The sequence below is a fragment of the Rhinolophus hipposideros genome (genome assembly GCF_964194185.1).
Source record: "Rhinolophus hipposideros genome assembly, chromosome: 8".
NCBI lineage: Eukaryota > Metazoa > Chordata > Mammalia > Chiroptera > Rhinolophidae > Rhinolophus > Rhinolophus hipposideros.
Window position 1 is genome coordinate 17,452,464 of NC_138054.1, and position 18,683 is coordinate 17,471,146.

Here is an 18,683-nt window from a genome sequence, read left to right on the forward strand (position 1 = left end):
TCACACATCGTCAGGCTGTATATTCATGGAGTAATTTGGGAATAAATCCATGATTTGCTGTGTACTACAATCCTTAGGGGTTTGCTATATCATATCATAGCTTTCCTCAGCAGTTTCCAAGGGGTCCTCCAAATCACTAACAGGTCGATTTTGCTGGAACTGGATCTGGGGTGGCAGGGCTTCCTCCCCATAACCATAGAACTAATTATTCCAGGCCTGATTGTTCCAGGCCTGGTTGTTCCAAGACTGGTTATTCCAGGATTGAGGGCACCAAGTCTGACTGTTCCAGGAATGGTAGCTCCAAGATTGGCTGTTCCAGGAATGGTTGTTCCAAGTTGGGTTATTGTAGGCCTGGTTGCTCCACATTGAAAAGTTTCCAGAAGCGTTCACCAGGCATCCCTGGTAACAGGAAGAGAGGCCCGGGTACTCTGCAGTTGCTGAGCCCTTCCGAGTCCTATAGTTGCTGTTCTTTGGCCAATTGTATTTCTGCCACCTCTTACATTTCATTCTCTGGTTCTGGAACCAGATCTTAATCTGTTTGTAGCTAAGGTTCAGAATGTTGGAAAGTTCTTGCATCTGCTGGAGGCTGAGATATTTCTGTCTCTGAAATCTCTCATTGAGTACACAGAGCTGGGTCTGTGAGAACACAGTTCTGATCTTCTGTTTCTTGACCTCCCTAATTACTTCTAATTAATACAATAAAAAAGTCTCATTTCACTAAATAAAAAGTCCCTCCTTGTGTGCTAGTAAACCACTGGAAATTTATTAAAAGCCCTCCAACAGGACCAACTAGGTCCAACTAGGACCTGCTTCACACTAGAAGCTTACAGAAGGAAAGGGAAGGGGTGATGTATCTATTGCTTCTCCTTACACTTCTTTAATTCTTGCACCTGCTTCCTGATTTATGTATCATTGGGGTGGAGTGGGGGACCCAGTGCTAGTTTGCTGGGAAAGAAGGAAGGTCTAGCAAGAAATGTTTCACTTTGTTGATTGTGTCATGATCTGGTTTGCATGATTTCTGGGATTTGTGGCTTTCAATGGTGATTCTTTTACTGGGCAGTTTGGGTTTTTGAGCCCTGTAAAAAATTTAAATGAAACACCACATTGCAGTTCTGACAATGGCAACATACTAGTTAACCTCTTGCAACCTGCCCTTTTCTGTTGCCCCTAGCAGCTTATCACACAGTCTTTTGTTGCAGGGTTCCCCTCAGTTGGCAGAGTTCCATCTTCGGCAGGTTCCCTTCCAGGCAGGTCCGTTTCAAGAGTCCACAGTGTCCATTTAGCTCTTAGGAAACTATGTATTTCCCAAGCCAAATGGAGAAGTGTTTCAACTACCTTTTCCATTTTGCCTCATCTGGTCCCATGAGTGGTTATAGCCAAAGCCTTTCATCTACACCAAGTCTTCTTGAAATGCAGTGAAAAAACTAGCCCCTTGTATTTTGGCAAATTCTAGGGGACATTATCAAACTCTCCAAGTAATCCTCTCAAAGCCCCTTTAGTAGACTGTAGATGAGTGTACTTCTGCTCTCCCCTCCATCTCACACTCAAATGTGAGGCAATGGACAATGCCACCACCATTCACTAATTTTCCTTGAGAAATGCTCGTCTGGTTTCTTCAACTCAAATATTTATACTCTTGAAGTGGTTTTGGGCTGTGTCATGGTTTTTAACACTGACTTCCCATATCCTGTATAGGTAATTTAGTATCTCTCTTTGTAATAAGGCAATACTTGCTCCTTATTATTTTGTTACATGCTTTAAGTGGCCTCTGCAAAAAATGGAACAGAAAGAGTCTCATTTTATTACATACCTTTTCTTTCTGTTTTTAAGATTTTCTATTTTTCTTTGGTGTGTTGCAGTTTTATTCCAATGTGTTTAAGTGTGGATTTATTTGTATTTATTCTGTTCATAACTTAGTACGTATCTGCATGTCTTTCTTTAATTTGAGAAATATCCAATTATTATCTTTTCAAATATTGCCTCTTCAAACAATGTTTTTTCTACCTGGAACTCCTATTAGGCCTTCTAAGTCAATCTTCCATGTTTCCTAACCTTCTCATTTTTCATCTCTTTACCTTTGGGAGTAATCCCGCCTCCCCACCCCCCAATATCTTGTTCTCTTGAGATGAATTTCTCTGGTCTATTGGCACATTACTTCTCCATTCAACTGTATCAAACCTCCTGTTTACTTATCTACTGAGTTTTTATTTTAACTTTTTCATTGCCTGAAGTTCTACTTGGTTCTTTCAAAAATGCACTGTGTCCTATCTTTTAATGCATTCTGTTTTTTCTTCTATCTCTTTAAAAATTTTAAACATACTTATAGCGTTTTCCAATTATTTCTTGTGTCCTATACCTGAAGGAATACCTGTTTAATTTATTGACTCATTCTCACATGGTTCTTCTTTGTGTAGTCTGTAATATTTTACTGGTAGTTCACATTCAATTTCCCTCCCACTCCCAAGGGTATCCATTATCACTGGGGGTGGAACTGACCTATAGAGCCATTTGCATTTCCTCCTGTCAAAACCTGAGTTTTCACTGATTGTGTACTAATTTTTATATTTATTTCTAAACTTCATGTGCCTTTATATTGTGGGTAATAAAAATGTGGACTTCATGCCTGCGTGTGACATAGGTTTGGAACTTTGTGTTTCCCCCCCTAATCTAGATTTGCTCACTCATTTACGAATATCTTTGTTCACCATTGCTCTAAGAAGACAACCTTCCTTTTAGCTTTCTGTGTTGTTGGGCAAAATTTTTCTGGTCCTTTTTACACACCAGGCTCACCTCCAACATTCCCAGCTTTAATGAGGAAATTTATTCCAAGCTCCTTCCCTGCACAGGTCCAAGTGTATCTGGTTCCCATATAGGCATTACAAGTTCTTAGGGTCTTAATTTGGGTCTTATATTCTCTGGGGCTTTACTTCTTCAGTTTCTTCTTATGACTCCAATTTTGAGTTTCTTCTCTTTTCTGGCACCTAGGCAATTCCCTTTCTCTAAGTTAAGCAATGTATTATGTTTTATTATTGATGTTTTCATATGGTTTAATATCATATAGAAGTTAAAAGTGTGAAATCAGACCATCTGAATTCAAATCCCAGCTCTGCCACTTACGGGCTATGTGACCATGATCAAGTTACTTATCCTCTTTAAATAACAGTTTCCTCCTTCATAAAATGTGAGTAATAATAATCGCTACCTTTATCCTCATATGAGGATAAAGAGGCTCAAATAAGTGGAGTACCTAGAGCAATATGTGGCACATATTAAAAGTTCAATAAATTATTAGCTCTCCTTATTTTTCTTATGATCGTCATCTCCATTATCCTCTTATGCATTCCCATGTGTTTTACCAAAAGCAGGGCCTTTTTTTTTTTAACTGGAAATGCTACAATATATTTTCTTTTTAATCCCAAAACAGTATCATCCTGCCATCTGTCACACCAAATAAGTTTTCCTTGTCTCTAACTCACATAGTCTTAAAGGATGCAAACCAACTTTAAATTTAGTCTGTGTAAGCTATAATTAGAAAGAGTAGAGTGTTGCAAGGTCACAATGTATTTCTAAACTAATTATAAAGAATGTTTATCTCCTCTCTCTTTCTCTTTTTAAATATGATCTGAATCATGGCTTTCTCCCCCATCGGGGCAAATAATTGAAAGAAGAGAGTTGGATATTAGTGATACCACCAATGGTTCCCCTATCAGAGACATGCTGTTTGAGTTGAATACCCTGTTGTGAATCCCCTAGAGACAGAGGTCCTTAGAAGTGAAGGCTTAGCAAGAATGAATGAAGTGGAGCATAATGAGTGAGGCTTTGTAGTAGAGTCTAATGAATGTCTCCTTGACATTCTCTGATCTCTGACATGACAGGCATATGGTGTTTATCAATAAATAAAAGGATATAATTACGTTGAGGCTGAAGCATTCAGGGCTTGGTAACATTTGGTAAGCTGGAAAGCTGACTGCCCCGCTCTTTATCCTGACAGGTGGAATAACATAAAATGTCTCCATAAAAATCTATTCATAGTACATGATAGTCTTCAGTGGTCTTTAGTTTCTCCAAAGAAGCAGTAGGTCATGCTCTAATTTGTGTCCATAGATGTATGTTAATATATTATTTAAATGACACTTCGAGGTAATCACAATCAGTCCTTAGAGCTTACGATGCACAGCTCCTTACAAAAATCCCCAGCCGGAAGATAAGGGCTTTTCATGACATGGCTAATCATTACTTGGTGTTTGACACAAGTAGCATGTTAATTTTGTTTGGTACACTCTAGTAAAATCCTAATGACAGGCACAGCTTTGTGCCCTCAACTCCCACCTGTGACAAAGGTGAAAGATACATCAACAAGGAAACTCCCATGGGTACGGCAGATGGGACAGGCTTTCTATCTGCCTGTTTTCCACATTTGGCTATACCTGCAAAAAACATTTTGTCGGGAAACAAGTGGAACTGCTCAATCAATAGCACCAAATGAACTTTTAACTTATTTGTAGCTCACAAATGTGCCAGTTTCTTAGAGAGGAGCCACTACAATGATACTACCCACCAAGCACTTGCTTAGGATAAATTCCTTGTTATCAAGGAATTTAAATCCTTTCTTTCTGTCACGTCATATATTCAGTATTTAGGAAATCCCGTTGGTTCAACCTAAAGTATATCTTCAGAATCTCACCACTTCCCACCACTGGTACCGCCATCACCACAGCTTGAGTCCCGTTACCTCTCACTTGATAACTTAAATCACCTCCTCTAAGAGTCACCTTGCTTTGTACTTATCCTGTAGTCTAGAGTGATCCTTTAAAAGATACTAAGTCAAGTCACATTATACCTACGCTCAAAATCCTGCAATGGCTTCAAAGTCCTTACAATGGCTTTCCAGGCCCGATGACCTGGCTTCCCTGTTTCTCTCCTACCACTCATTTCACTCCAGCCAACCCGTCTCTCGCTGTTCCTCAAATACTTTAGACCTTGTCCCTCAGCCTGGAACACTCTTGCTGTGAATTCTGGAGGGATGCTTCAAGTCTTTGTTCAAAATCTTGCCTCTCAATGAGGCTTATCTCACCAATAACCCCATTTAAAATAGAATCTGCCCTCCATACATTCTCACACCCAGGTGAAGGGATCGTGCTCTCCTCTTTTATTCTAAAACATTTATCTTCTACCATACTGCATAGTTTACTTATCGATTACACTTATTATCTTATCCAACACTCCCCTCTAAAATATAAGCTCTATGAGAACACGGAATCTCCTATTCAATGATGCCTCTTAAGCACCTTAATCAGGATTGCCAGATAAAATAAAGGATACCCAGTAAAATTTGAATTTCAGATAAACAATGAATAATTTGTTTTAGAGTAAGTATGTCCTGTGCCATAGTTGGTTTATTTGTTGTTTATTTGAAATTCTAATTTACCTGGACATGCTCTATTTTTATTTACTAATTCTGGCAACCCTAATTAGAACAGTGCCTGGCATCCTCATCAGAAGAAACATTACAGTTGGCCTATTTTTCAATTAAAATTAATTTGGTTTTGCAATTTTAATGGTATTTTGAGCTAACTGGAGATACCCTGTACTGCAAGAAAGGTTTTATATCACTGTTATAAATACTTTTAGGAAAAGTGTATTGCCAAACAAAAACACTCAAATGAAACAAGCTAAGTATACCATCCACAGTTTAATAGAGTAGAGATATAGTGAGCCAGTTTTAAACATTAGGTTTTATAATATTGTGCAAAAGAAAATGGAAAGTCCCCAAACCAAAAGCTAAAAAGTATGTTGGAGAAATCATATTAAATGGAAAGCTAGGGATTGAGATCAAGTGTAGTCTTTTGCTGAAGAAGTGTTATATGAAGAAGGAACAAGACCCAGATTACCCACATATCTGACCTTTAGTTATCCATTCCAATTAACTGTTGGTACTACTTATGTGACTTTGGGATCGTCAAGGGATGATTCAATGTCAGATATCTCACTTTTATAATAAGATTTAAGAGATACATTCTATCTCTAAAAATCTGTGATTCTATCGAAAAATATGACCACAAAGTAAAGAGATTATTTTTACAAACGTACGAGAAGTTATGTATGATACTAAGTACTATCAAAGAAGTCACCATAATATGCTATTCACTTATCTCATTGACGCTACCAATGCTCAAAACATTTTTGGCATTTCTGTTTCAGATTTTCCTTGTAGTAGGATAATACTTAAGAAACATTAACAAATATTTTTATACTGGCCGGTAAGAGGCAGAGGTAGGGCTTGACTCCAGGCAGTCTGGTAGCACCATCTATGCTATACTTGAATGAAAGTTACATTCCTAATACACTGGAGTTTGTGCACTGGGATTGATCTACTATAGCCCTAAAAGTCAGATTCTAAACCGCATAGAAAAATAGCCATTAAACTTCATGTTTAACATAACATTATTCAATTGGATCATTTTAATCTCTCACCTTACTCATTAAACTTGGTTATGAATAGATTTTAATTTGGTTATAGAAAAACCAGTCTACCCTCAATAAAATGTTTGACAGCACCGATGAAAATCTACTGAATGTCCAACTGGCTCCTAGGAGATCAAGACACGTTGTGCAGCATCACTCAAGTAAACATGTAGTTTACTCTCAGAATGATCCTGTGATGGTTAATGTTGTATTTCCACTTGACTGGGCCATGAGGTGCCCAGATTAAACGTCACTTCTGGGCATTTCCAAATGAATTTGGCATTTGAATCAGTGGACTCGGTAAAGTAGATCACGCTTCCCAATGTGGATGTGCAACATTCAATTCATTGAGGACCTGAATAAAACAAAAAGTAGAGAAAGGGAGGGAGGTTCATTCTCCTCCTGCTGCCTGCTTGAGTGGGGCCATTGTTCTTCTGTCCTTGTGCTGGAATTTACTCCATCCACTCCCCTTGTTCTCTAGATTTCACACTCAGACTGAATTACACCACTGGCTTTCCTGGGTCTCCAGCTTGCAGGCAGCAGACTGTGGGACTTCTCAGGCTCCATAATTGTGTGAACTAATTACTCATAATAAATTTCCTTTTATATATGCATTGATATATATATGTATCTGTTATTGGTTCTGTTTCTCTGGAGAACTCTGACTGATACAGGTGCCCGTGGATAATACATTCTTCCATGTAAAATATTCTTGTTTGTTTGGGCCGTTATCTTAGGCTGTCAGTTCTGATTGCCACTCTATGCTCAACAACCCAAGTCGATCCTTTCCAAATAGTGTCCATGGCCATAAGGATATCACTCTCAATATAATAATTTTTGGTAACAGATAATTGTGGTAAATTTACATACCATGCAATTCATCCCTTTAAAGTGTACAGTTAAATTGTTTTTCATATATTCACAGAGTTGTACAATCATCACCATTATCATGTTGTGGAATGTTTTCCTTATACAAAAGGAAACCTCAAAACCATTCGTAGTCACTCTCCATATCCCTCCTGCTAGTAACCCCTAATCTACTTTCTGTTTCTATGGATTTGTCTATTCTGGCTATTTCATATAATGGGAATCATACAATACGTGAACTTTTACATCTGGCTTTGTTTACTTAGCTTAATGTTTTCAAGGTTCATCCATGGTATAGCATGTGTTAGCACTTCATTCCATTTTATTACCAAATAATTTCTATTATATAGATATGCGGTATTTCTTTATCCATTACTTAGTTGATAGACATGTGGATCATTTCCATTTTATGGCTATCATGAGTAATGCTGCTAAGAGCATTCATGTACAGATTTTTTCTTAGGACTTGTATTTCCAATTCTCTTGGAATTGCTGGGTTATATGATAACTCTATATTTAACTTTTGAAGAAATACCAAACTTTTCTAAAGTAGCTGCTTCATTTTACCTTACCACCAGCAATGTTTGCGGGTTCAAGTTTTCCCACATCGTTATTTAAACTTATTATTATCTTTTTTTTATTTTAGTCACTTTAATGAGTGTGAAGTGGTATCTCGTTGCGGTTTTAATTTGCATCTCCTAATGACTTATGGTGAGCATTTTTTATGTGCTTGTTGACCATTTGTACAACTGTTTTTGGAGAAATGTCTAAGTCCTTTGACTATTTTAAAAGTTGTATTACTTGTCTTCTTATTGTTGAGTTTTAAGGATTGTATATATATATACATATATATATATATATATATACACATATATATACATATATATATATATATTCTGGATTCAAGTTTTTTATAACTAAGAAATTTGTAAATACTTTCTCCATTCCATGAGTTGTCTTTTTGTTCTCTTGATTGTGTTCTTTGAAGCACTTTTTAATTTTGATGAAGTCCAAATCTATCTATATTTTCTTTTGCTACTTGTATGTTTGTTGTCACATCTAAGAAACTATTATCTACTCCAAGATCATGAAGATTTACTTCTATTTTTTTCTAAGAGTTTATGCATTTACCTCTTATGCTTAGGGTTCTAATACATTTTGAGTTAATTTTTGTATATAGGGTGAAATAGAAATCCAACTTTTATTTTTTTGCATGTTGCTAGTCAGTTGTCTCAGCACATTTGTTGAAAAGACTATTCTTTTTCCATTTAAGTTTCTTGGCACACTTGTCAAAAATCAATTGATTATAAATATATTTCTGAACTTAGAATTCTATTCTATTGATCTATTATGTCTAGCTTTCTGCCAATATTACACTGTCTTGATTACTAAAGTTTTGTAATAAGTTTTGAAATCAGTAAGTATGAACGCTCCTATTTTGTTGGTTTTTTCAAGATTGTTTTGGCTATTCTGGGTCTTTTGCAATTTAATATGAATTTTAGGACCAGCTTGCTAATTTTTGCAAAAAAAGCCAGTTGGGATTTTTTTCTATTTCTTTTCTATTTTTAAAACAGATTTTTATTAAAATATAGCTAACACATGATATTATATTAGCTTCAGGTGTACACCATAGTTATTCAACATTTATGTACCTAAAGAAGTGATCACCATGATAAGTCCAGCAACCATCTGACACCATACCATGCTATCACAATATTATTGACTATATTTCTTATGCTGTACATTACATTCCCATGACTTATATGTTGTATACCTGGAAATTTGAACCTCTTATTCCCCTTCAACTTTTTACCCCTTAAATTTTTTTTTTCAATTATAGTTGATGTTATTTTATATTAGTTTCAGGTGTATAGCATAGTAGTTAGACATTTATATAATTTACAAAGTGATCCCCCTGACTAGTCTAGTACTCATCTGGCACATTACATAGTTATTACCATATTATTAACTATATTCCTTATGCTTTACATCCCCACGAGTATTTTGTAACTACCAATTTGTACTTTTTAATCCCTTCAATTTTTTTCACCCACCCCCAAGCCCCCTCCCATCTGGCAACCATCTGCTTGTTCCCTTCATCTATGGGTCTATTTCTGTTTTATATGTTCATTTATTTTGTCCTTTAGGTTCCACATATAAGTGAGATAACATGGTATTTGTCTTTCTCTGTCTGATGTATTTCACTTAACATAATACCTCTCAGGTCCATCCATGTTGTTGCAAATTGTAAGATTTCATTCTTTTTTATGGCTGAGTAATATTCCATTGCATATATGTACCACCTCTTCTTTATCCAATTGTCTATTGATAAGCACTTATGTTGTTTCATATCATGACTATTGTAAATAATGCTGCAGTGAACATAGAGGTGCCTATATCTTTTCAAATTAGTATTTTTGATTTCCTTAGATAAATGCTCAGAAGTGGAATTGCTGGGTCATAAGGTAATTCTATTTATAATTTTTTTTCAATTTCAAATACAGAAACATGGTTGTATTTTTTATACTGCTAGCTTATGCATTTTATGGCATTTTACACATTTTATCTGAAAAATTTTGCACCAAACTTGAAAGAATAGGAACAACTCATTAACATTTTTGCCACATCTGATAAACCTTCCATTTGTTTTTGATAGGTTACCCTGCCATATAGAGTAAGCAGACACATTCTTTACTCCTAAATACTTCAGCATGTGTGCTCTAAAAATAAGGACATTCTTCTATAAAAATCACAGTGTCATCAAACCTAAGAAATAGTCATTTTATAATAGCATCTAATAGTTCATATTCAAATAGGCTTAATTGTCTGAAAAATATTTTGTACTTTTTTAAAAATTCAGGTTCAATAGCGTTTCAGGCATTCTATTTGATTGTAACATGTTTCTAGTTTCCTTTAATCAAAAAAAAATTTTTTATATAGCTTTAGGCTGACTTTATTATTTATTTATTTATGTATGTATGTATGTATGTATGTATGTATGTATTTATTTATTAGATTTTTATAATTTTTGAAGAAACTCCATGCTGTTTTCCATAATGGCTGAACCAATTTGCAATCCCACCAAGAGTGCACGAGGGTTCCCCTTTCTCCATATTCTCACCAACACTTGTTGTTTGTTGATTTATTGTTGATAGCCATCCTGACAGGCGTGAGGTGATATGTCTTTGTGGCTTTAATTTGCATTTTTCTGGTGATTAGTAACATTGAGCATCTTTTCATATGGCCATCTGTATATCCTCTTTGGTGAAATGTCTATTCAGGTCCTCTGCCCATTATTTAACTGGATTGTTAGGAGGGTTTTTTTTGTTTGTTTTTTTTTTTGTTTTTTTGGTGTTAAGTTGTGTGAATTCTTTATAAATTTTGGATATTAACCCCTTACTGCATACGTCATTGGTGAATATCTTCTTCCATTCAGTAAGTTGTCACCATTTTATTGATGGCCTTTTTTGCTGTGCAAAAACTTTATTTTGATGTAATCCCACTTGTTTTTTCTTTTGTTTCCCTTGCTTGAGGCAATATGTCAGAAAAAAATATTACTAAGAGCAATGTCAGAGAGTCAGAAAAAATATTACTAAGAGCAATGTCAGAGAGCCTATGTTTTCTTCTAGGAGTATTATGGCTTCAGGTCTTACATTTAAGTCTTTAATCCATTTTGAATTTATTCTTATATATGGTATAAGTAGTATAGTTTCATATTTTTGCATGTATCCGTTCAGTTTTCCCAACATCATTTATTGAATAGACTGTCTTTACCCCAATGTATATTCTTATCTCCTTTGTCATAGATTAATTGACCATATAGTTGTAGGTTTCTTTCTTTTAATTCTTCAAAAATATTTATAATAGCTGACTTTAAGTTAATAGCTGAATTTGTCTAGTTAAATTCAACTTGTGGGCTTCCACAGGGACAGTTTCTTTTAACTGCTTTTTCCACCTGTGCATGGGTTTTCTTGTTTCTTAGTATGACTCATAATTTTTATTAGAAATTTGTTAAAACTGGACTTTTAAAACATTATATTGTGGCAACTCTGGAATTCAGATTTCCCCTCTCCCCAGTGTTGTTACTGTTGCTTTTGCTGCTGCTGTTTGTTTAGTGACTTGCTGAACTAATTCTGTAAAGCGTGTGTCTTTTATTGTGTATAACCACTAGTTTCTTCCTCGTTAGCTTATTTGTTATCTAACAATTGAACATAAATTTCCCATAATGTTTTGAACAACTAAGTCTCCCAGCCTTTCCCAAGAAGCTTTGTGCCCATGTTGGGATACATTCAATGCTCCAACAGTTTAAAACTCTACTTACCCTTTACTTCCTGCTTGCCCAGAACCTCAAGGTCAGCCAAAGATGAGAGATAAGGGTCTTCTTAGGTCTTTCCTCAGCAGTGTGCAGTCTTGCATATGCACGTGGCCTTTTTTCGTTTTTTAAGTTTCTTAGTCATCACTGGATATGATGACCTTAGGCAGCTACAATGTTAAATTGCCACTGAAAGTTTTTGACAAGTGCCCCAGGAATAAAGGCTATTTGCACTAAGTTCTGAGTGAGGTCAAATAAATACAGGCTCTGTGAGTGGAGATTTTCAGGGAGCTGTCAGACAGGTCAAATAATGACAATTCTCTGTGACTGGTGCTTTTTGGAGAAGTTCCAACACCATTTTGGCCTCTCCAGTGGCTACTAGGCTGCTGTTTTTCACTTGTTCTGTGATTGCAAGGCTATTGGTTTTAAAAACTACTATGAAACTAGGGAGGAGACGGAAATAAGGTAAAGTAAAATGCCACAAAGCTCATGGTTTTTATCAAGATTCAACTGGTTTTTTTCAATGACCACTGCTCATTTTTTTTTGTAATTGTTTGATTAATTTCCAGAATTCTGAAAATAGTGATTTCAACATTTTTTTTTTTTACCAATGTTTTCACTGCTCTTATGTGAGAACAAATTTTCAAAGGTTCCTTACTCTGCCATTTCTGAAGTACTTCTCTTCTAGTGTGTCTTTAACCTAGGTAGGTGTTTAGACCCTTTGATTCCTCTTGCCTAAGAAAAGTAGATCACATTTTAGAAGTTCTGTCCCCTCTTTTCAATACATTGCACATTTTATAGGAATTTACACTTGATAGGAAACTTCTTCAAATAGAATCCTTTTATCTGGGACCCATCTTTTGGTTTTGATATGTGCAAATGAATAATGCTGAGCAGCTCGTTGATTTCCAAGTGAGGAAAAAGCAGTCGTTCCTCCTAGTTTTTAGTGGCTATTTCTAGTTAATTAAAATTTCATTTTTTCTGAAATCTTCTTATTCTATCCCCCTCCTCCTGGTGAGACAGTTTAACAAGGTTTTGCTGAGCTAAGGTATAAAAAGCACAGTCATAGCCACCTAATTCATACTATTAGAAAAAGTGTCAGAGAAATAAGAATACTGATCCATGTCATACATAGCAATCACTTTTCAGAAAAGTTCTTCTCTGCCTTAAACCAATTAGAAATAAAGTAGACTAATCTATCTTTTTGACCCATCTTGTCTATGGGTCAATATAATCTGAGGATAATTCTGAAAATACTTAACTAACACATTTGGGCATTTAGAGGGTTTTAGGATAGAAGTATCCAGGATGGATCCAGGAAAATAAATAGGTAGATTTGTGTTTTCTTATATTTCAAAAAATCTCCAAACCTGAAATATTTTACTAGTCATGAATATTTTATTCTTTCCAAACTTACCAATATAGTTGAGATGATGACATCTCAATATGAACAATGAAAAAGATACACAAATACACAGAGAAACATATTTTCAAGAAAAAGTAAATATTTAATACCGCTATATGTATAGAATATTTGGACCTAGGTTAGTTTATTTTGGTACCTAGTACTATATTTTTTGCAAAATACAAAGCATCCAAAGAAAGTATTCATTTTCTTTTTCTATGTGAAATATTTTTGTTGGTCTTTTTTTCTATCAAAAAAAAAAAGATAGTTTTCCCCCCCACAAGTATGCAAGACAAAGAAAAATAAAGTTAAAATTGGAAGAAAAATACAATTGGCAAAAAAAAAAAAATCTGTTTATAGCTGTGAGGAAAAACATTTTATAAACATCTTCCAAAAATTAGAAAATAACCAACTGAGCAGTAAGTTACTTAAGTTAAATAACTTTTATATCACTGAATTAATCTCTTCTTTTGTTAAAATTAAAAGAAAACTGCTTTAATTACAAAATCCTGTATGGAGATGGATTCTTGGTGTAAGCTGAAAATGACACTGTTCTGTATACAAATGGGGGCTAAGTACTTTCATGAAGTGTAATATAAATAGGAACAGAACAGATAAGCCAAAATAAATTATTTTCATAAAATGTTAGGGTTGTTTCACTGTGTTTTTGTGGGTATAATTAGATGAATTATTTTGCCTTATAAACAAAAAGAAGTAGATGTCTTAATGACAATTATACATTTATACATGTATATTAATCTTTATAATATTACTTTCATGGTTTATGTGATTTAAAACATGATGCAGAAAGGTTTCTTGATTTGCACATAGATCCCCTCAGAATCACTGTAAGAATCTGACAAGAACCCTGATTGTGTTTGATTCTTCGGTGTGCTTTTCAGCTAATTGATTGGCACCTGTCTTTTTGGCAGAGCCTGATGAATTTACTCTCTAATTGGAATACTTTAAGTATATAGACAGACTGCCTGCTTCCTTTAATTGACACTCCTGTACTCCATCGCTGGTCTCTATGCTGTCTCTACTATTTCTCCTTTCTATGTTCCAAATTTCTGGAGTTGCCTCTCATGACAAGGACATATACCGGCTGTTATGCAAGAATATTGCTGGGTGAGGAAAGATCAATATTCAGATATCAGAGAAAACATCTGGAATGACATTTGCAAGCCCAGAAAGTTTCACCTAGAAAGAGAAAGCCAAGCCTGTATAAAACACTATGCCTCTCTGACAAAACAACATTATCTAGAAACAGATAAATCCCCATTTTCATGTCCCTTATTAGTCTAATGTAGACAGAACAGGGGGATGTGCATGGTCTTGCCAAACACTCTGGTTCCTCCTTCCCATGTTCTGGTAAAAAACCTCACATATGTACACCTTGTCAGTGGTTTGAAATGCTAAGATCAATGAGCATAAAATTCCTATTCTTGGAGGCCGAGAACTATATTTGCAGAGAACAAACCCATATATCTAAGAAAGGAGAAAGAATTTTGAGGCAGTGAAGATTTACAAGTTGAGCCTATGAATCCTTTGAAAGTCAAATTTGGATTGTAATTTTGTCTTTTTATGCTCATTATAGTTCATTTACACTATTCCTGAGCATTGTGATTAATACAAATATGCTCTATGCTAAACTTTGGGTACAACTTGCCCAGAAATTGATGAATAAGGGAGTTGATCTAGAAGCTAACTTTGATGGACCCATGATATTTTTCTTCTGTATTTCAAAACCTGGTCATTAAAATGAATGACCAGTTTAGTGGGAAGAAGATATTTATTTATTCTGATGGATTTTTCTGTACAAATATATACCTTAGAAACAGACCAAGAAAAATCTCCTGCATTTTTGGTAAAAGTTTGCTGGATGGAAATCCAACATAAGCACCCTAATTGCTACATAACTGGCCTCAAGACATGTATTTTTATCAATTTAAAAATGAAGAAATGCATTAATGTTTTTAGTGTAAAGGAGTTTTCACCAAAAATATCCATATTTATAATTGATTTTAAAAGAAATTCTGGTTCAGGCCATGGTAAAGTAGTTGGTATCAGACTCATATCATTAAATAAGAACTATAAAGGCTGAACACTATATAAAACAATTGTCAAAAGGCATTGGACAGCAAACAATTCAGGGGTATGATTCTCAAGAGAATGGACATACATGAGTTGAGTCCTACATTCATTCTAGATTTCTCCATTCCTTGCACAGGAAAGTACAAAGTGTCAGTTTCATTAGGCGGAAGAAACAGAGATCAGAGTTTGGATCTACTAAGAATGCTGGGATTTCGGGGTTAGGTACCAGGCAAGGGAAAACTAAAGATAAGGAGCCAAACCATAAAAATTTTCCTTGGATTTTAAGCTAGGTGGGATATACTTTAAAAGAAAGGAATTCTCTGTTAAAATAAAAAAGAAGAAAAATAAAAAATAAACAGCTGTTGGGAGGCTAACTGATGAGCCAAGATTTCAGAGGTTGCAAAATGTTACAAAGATCTTAAAATTCCAGCCCATTCAAATTGAAAAGACCTTGATGAACAGACATCCATTCTTTTAGTTGAGACTCCAGAAAGTTCATGCTTAAGAATGAGGGTTACTTTCTAGGAGCAAGAAAATAATTGAAAACCACTAACCCTAAAAAATTCTAAATCAAATATTGACAGAATCAAAGTGATCTGCCAGTAATTTAAATGTCTATTGATACAAAATTCAGTATACTTCAGAGGAAAACTACATAATGCAGAGCTTTTGTAACACAGTCCAGTATATAACAAAATATTACTAGACATATGCAAAAGCAGAAAAAGACGATAACCAAGTGAAAAAACAGTGGAAGCAGAACTAGAAAAGATACAGATATTGGAGTCAGCTTACAAGCTCTTCGAAATAATTGCAAATAATAACTTAAAGAAATAAGGAAAATATAGACAAAGTAGGTTAAAATATAAAATATTTCAGCAGAGAATTTTATAATTCCTGGAAGTGTCAAATGTACATTCTAGAACTACAAAATGCAATGTCTACAAGTAGAAGTCATTCGATGTGTTTATCAAAGACTGTACACAGCAGAAGACTTCGTGAACTCAAAGACAAGTTTATAAAAATAACCAAATTATAGCACAGAGTGAAAAACGAAGAAACATAGAAGAGAGAAAAAGAGAGGTCAGAGATATGGTTAAAGGATCTAACATATATGCCATTTGAGAGGAAACGAGGTATGTCCTCTCAATGGAGAAGAGAGAATGAAGTAGAAGAAACATTTAGGAAAATAATATTCAAATTATTTTCCAACTGTGATGAAAGACATAAATTCTAGAAGTTCAACGAAACCTGAACAGGAGAAATACAAAGAAAACCATAACTAGGCAGTTCATGGTCAAACTGCTGAAAAACAAAGATAAATAAACAAAACATAAAAATTTTAAAGCAATTTAAAATTTGAAAGTAAATCCTTTCAAAGAAAAAAACAGAAAGAATGATAGCTGACTTCTCAACATAAACTGTTGAAGCCAGAAAAATATCATTAAAACATCAAAAGAAAAAAAAACCAGTAATAACTGTCAACCTTGAATTCCAGGTTGTACCATGGAAAATATCCCTAATAAATGAAAACAATTTAAAGACTTGTAAGAAAACAACGTTTAGAGTAAATACATCATGGGCAGACCAGCCTGATAAGAAATATGTAAGAAAGTTCTTTTAAGATAAGCAAAAACAATTACTGCAAATCAGAGCACAGAAATTCAAGAAGCAATAAAAACACCAAGAAAGGGTAAATTTATAAGTAAACATAAAAGACTAATGACCATGTAAAATAACAATAATAAAGTTTTTGTGGTTTACAACATATGTTGAGATAAAATATCTTTTGAAAAATAGCAAAACATGTAGGGGGTAAATGGAGCTAAAGAGAACACTCCTGTACCAAGACATACAGCCAAGAATCACAGAACTACAAGGTACAGTTGCCACTTGAACACATCAGGTTCCTTATCTCCAGGGACCAGCAGACAAAAAGAGGAGTCACCATCCTAACAAGGATAATGGACCACAATTGTCAGGAAGAAATCAGGGGCAGGAATAATTTTGGCAGTCACAGGACCCACTGGGATGCTTCTTGGAACTTCCTTGCCCTACTTTGACAATAAATGGACAGATGCAGCAGCCACCTTATGACAGGGCATGGTGACCAGGGGCTCAATCCCTCTGGGAGGGTCTTGATCTCGCCTTGTGATAGTTGATTTTTTTGTGTCAAGTTGGCTAAGCTGTGGTCCGCAGTTTTGGGCCAAACACTAGTCTAGATGTTGCAGTGAAGGGATTTTGTAGGATGATTTTGTAGGATGGGTGGACCTCAATCAAGCAGTTGAAAAGTCTTGAGAGAAAAATCTGAGGTTTCCAGGTGAAGAAAGGATTCTGCCTCAAGACCGTAACATAGATGTCCTGCCTGAGTTTCCAACCTTCCCATTGCATAAGCCAATTCCTAAAAAATCTCTCTCTCTCTCTCTCTCTCTCTCTCTCTCTCTCTCTCTCTCTCTCTCTCTCGCTCTCTCTCGCTCTCTCTCTCTCATCGATCTATCTAATTTTTACATAACCTATTGGTTCTGTTTCTCTGGAGAAATCTAGGCAAACCACCAAGACTAAGCAGCATACTAGCTAAGGATGAGTAGTAGAATCTTGAGTAATGAAGAAGGTGACGATGACTTATTGGTTGCATCCCCAAAACCTCCGGGAGCCATGGGGGCTGTAGTTCATCCCATTAAACTTACTTACACTTCTAAGTTCTTTCAAGAAAAGGAGCACTAGAATCCTGGAGGAGCTGCTACCATAACTTACATGAAGAAGTAAATCCAAAAGGCACAAGGGCTTCACTGCGAAGGACACTGTGATGTGCTCTCATGACCCCTTTGGGAATGAACAGCTTATTTTCCCAGGCACTGGAACTGCTACCTTCAGAAAGGTCCTACCTTCAGAAAGGACTCCAGCTTTCAGTCCTATAGGTGAAAGACATTGGCTGAAGAGGGCTCCATTGCTCAAGGTCATGACTCCTTCCTGGGGTTGTTCACATCCAATGACCAATCACAGAGTAGGTGAAAAGCCACCCCAGAAAGGAGGCATGACCTTGAGCAATGGAGCCCTCTCAGCTCTGAAGTCTTTCCCCGTAGGGTTGGCTGAAAACTGTTGAGACTGCATTGTACTTCAACGTCTCTCTTTGCCTAATATTGCTTCCTTTGATAACTGAGTCAGAGGTATTAACATCTCTAACTAAGATTGTGAATGGAACAAAAGAAGCCAGACACAAAAGAGTAAATAAAAAATCTATGGTTTCACTTATATGAAAGTCAAGAACAGGTGAAACTAACCCATGATGATAGAATATAGAATGGTGGTTACAATTGTGTGTGTGTAGTGGGGTGGAGGATCGGGTGGAGTGTTATTGATTGGGAAAGAGCATAGGGGAATCTTCTGCGGTGATGGAAATGTTCTACATCTTAGTCTGGGTAGTGGTTACATGAGTGTATACAAGGTCTGACAATTAAGTTCGCGAACTCATCCTAGAAAAAGTGTTACATACCTTGTTGATTATCACTACAGTTACCTTTGAAGTACTCCCCTTGGGAA

At 35.6% G+C, this 18,683-nt stretch overlaps 1 pseudogene across 1 annotated transcript in view; it reads right to left on the reverse strand.

Moving 5' to 3' along the window:
* The window catches only part of LOC308501484 (putative homeobox protein NANOG2), a 25,262-nt pseudogene continuing 6,579 nt past the window's right edge, over positions 1–18,683 (reverse strand). Inside the window, exon 2 of the transcript in view lies at positions 1–686. The product of the transcript in view is annotated as a putative homeobox protein NANOG2 (transcript). The remainder of the gene's footprint in view (positions 687–18,683) is intronic.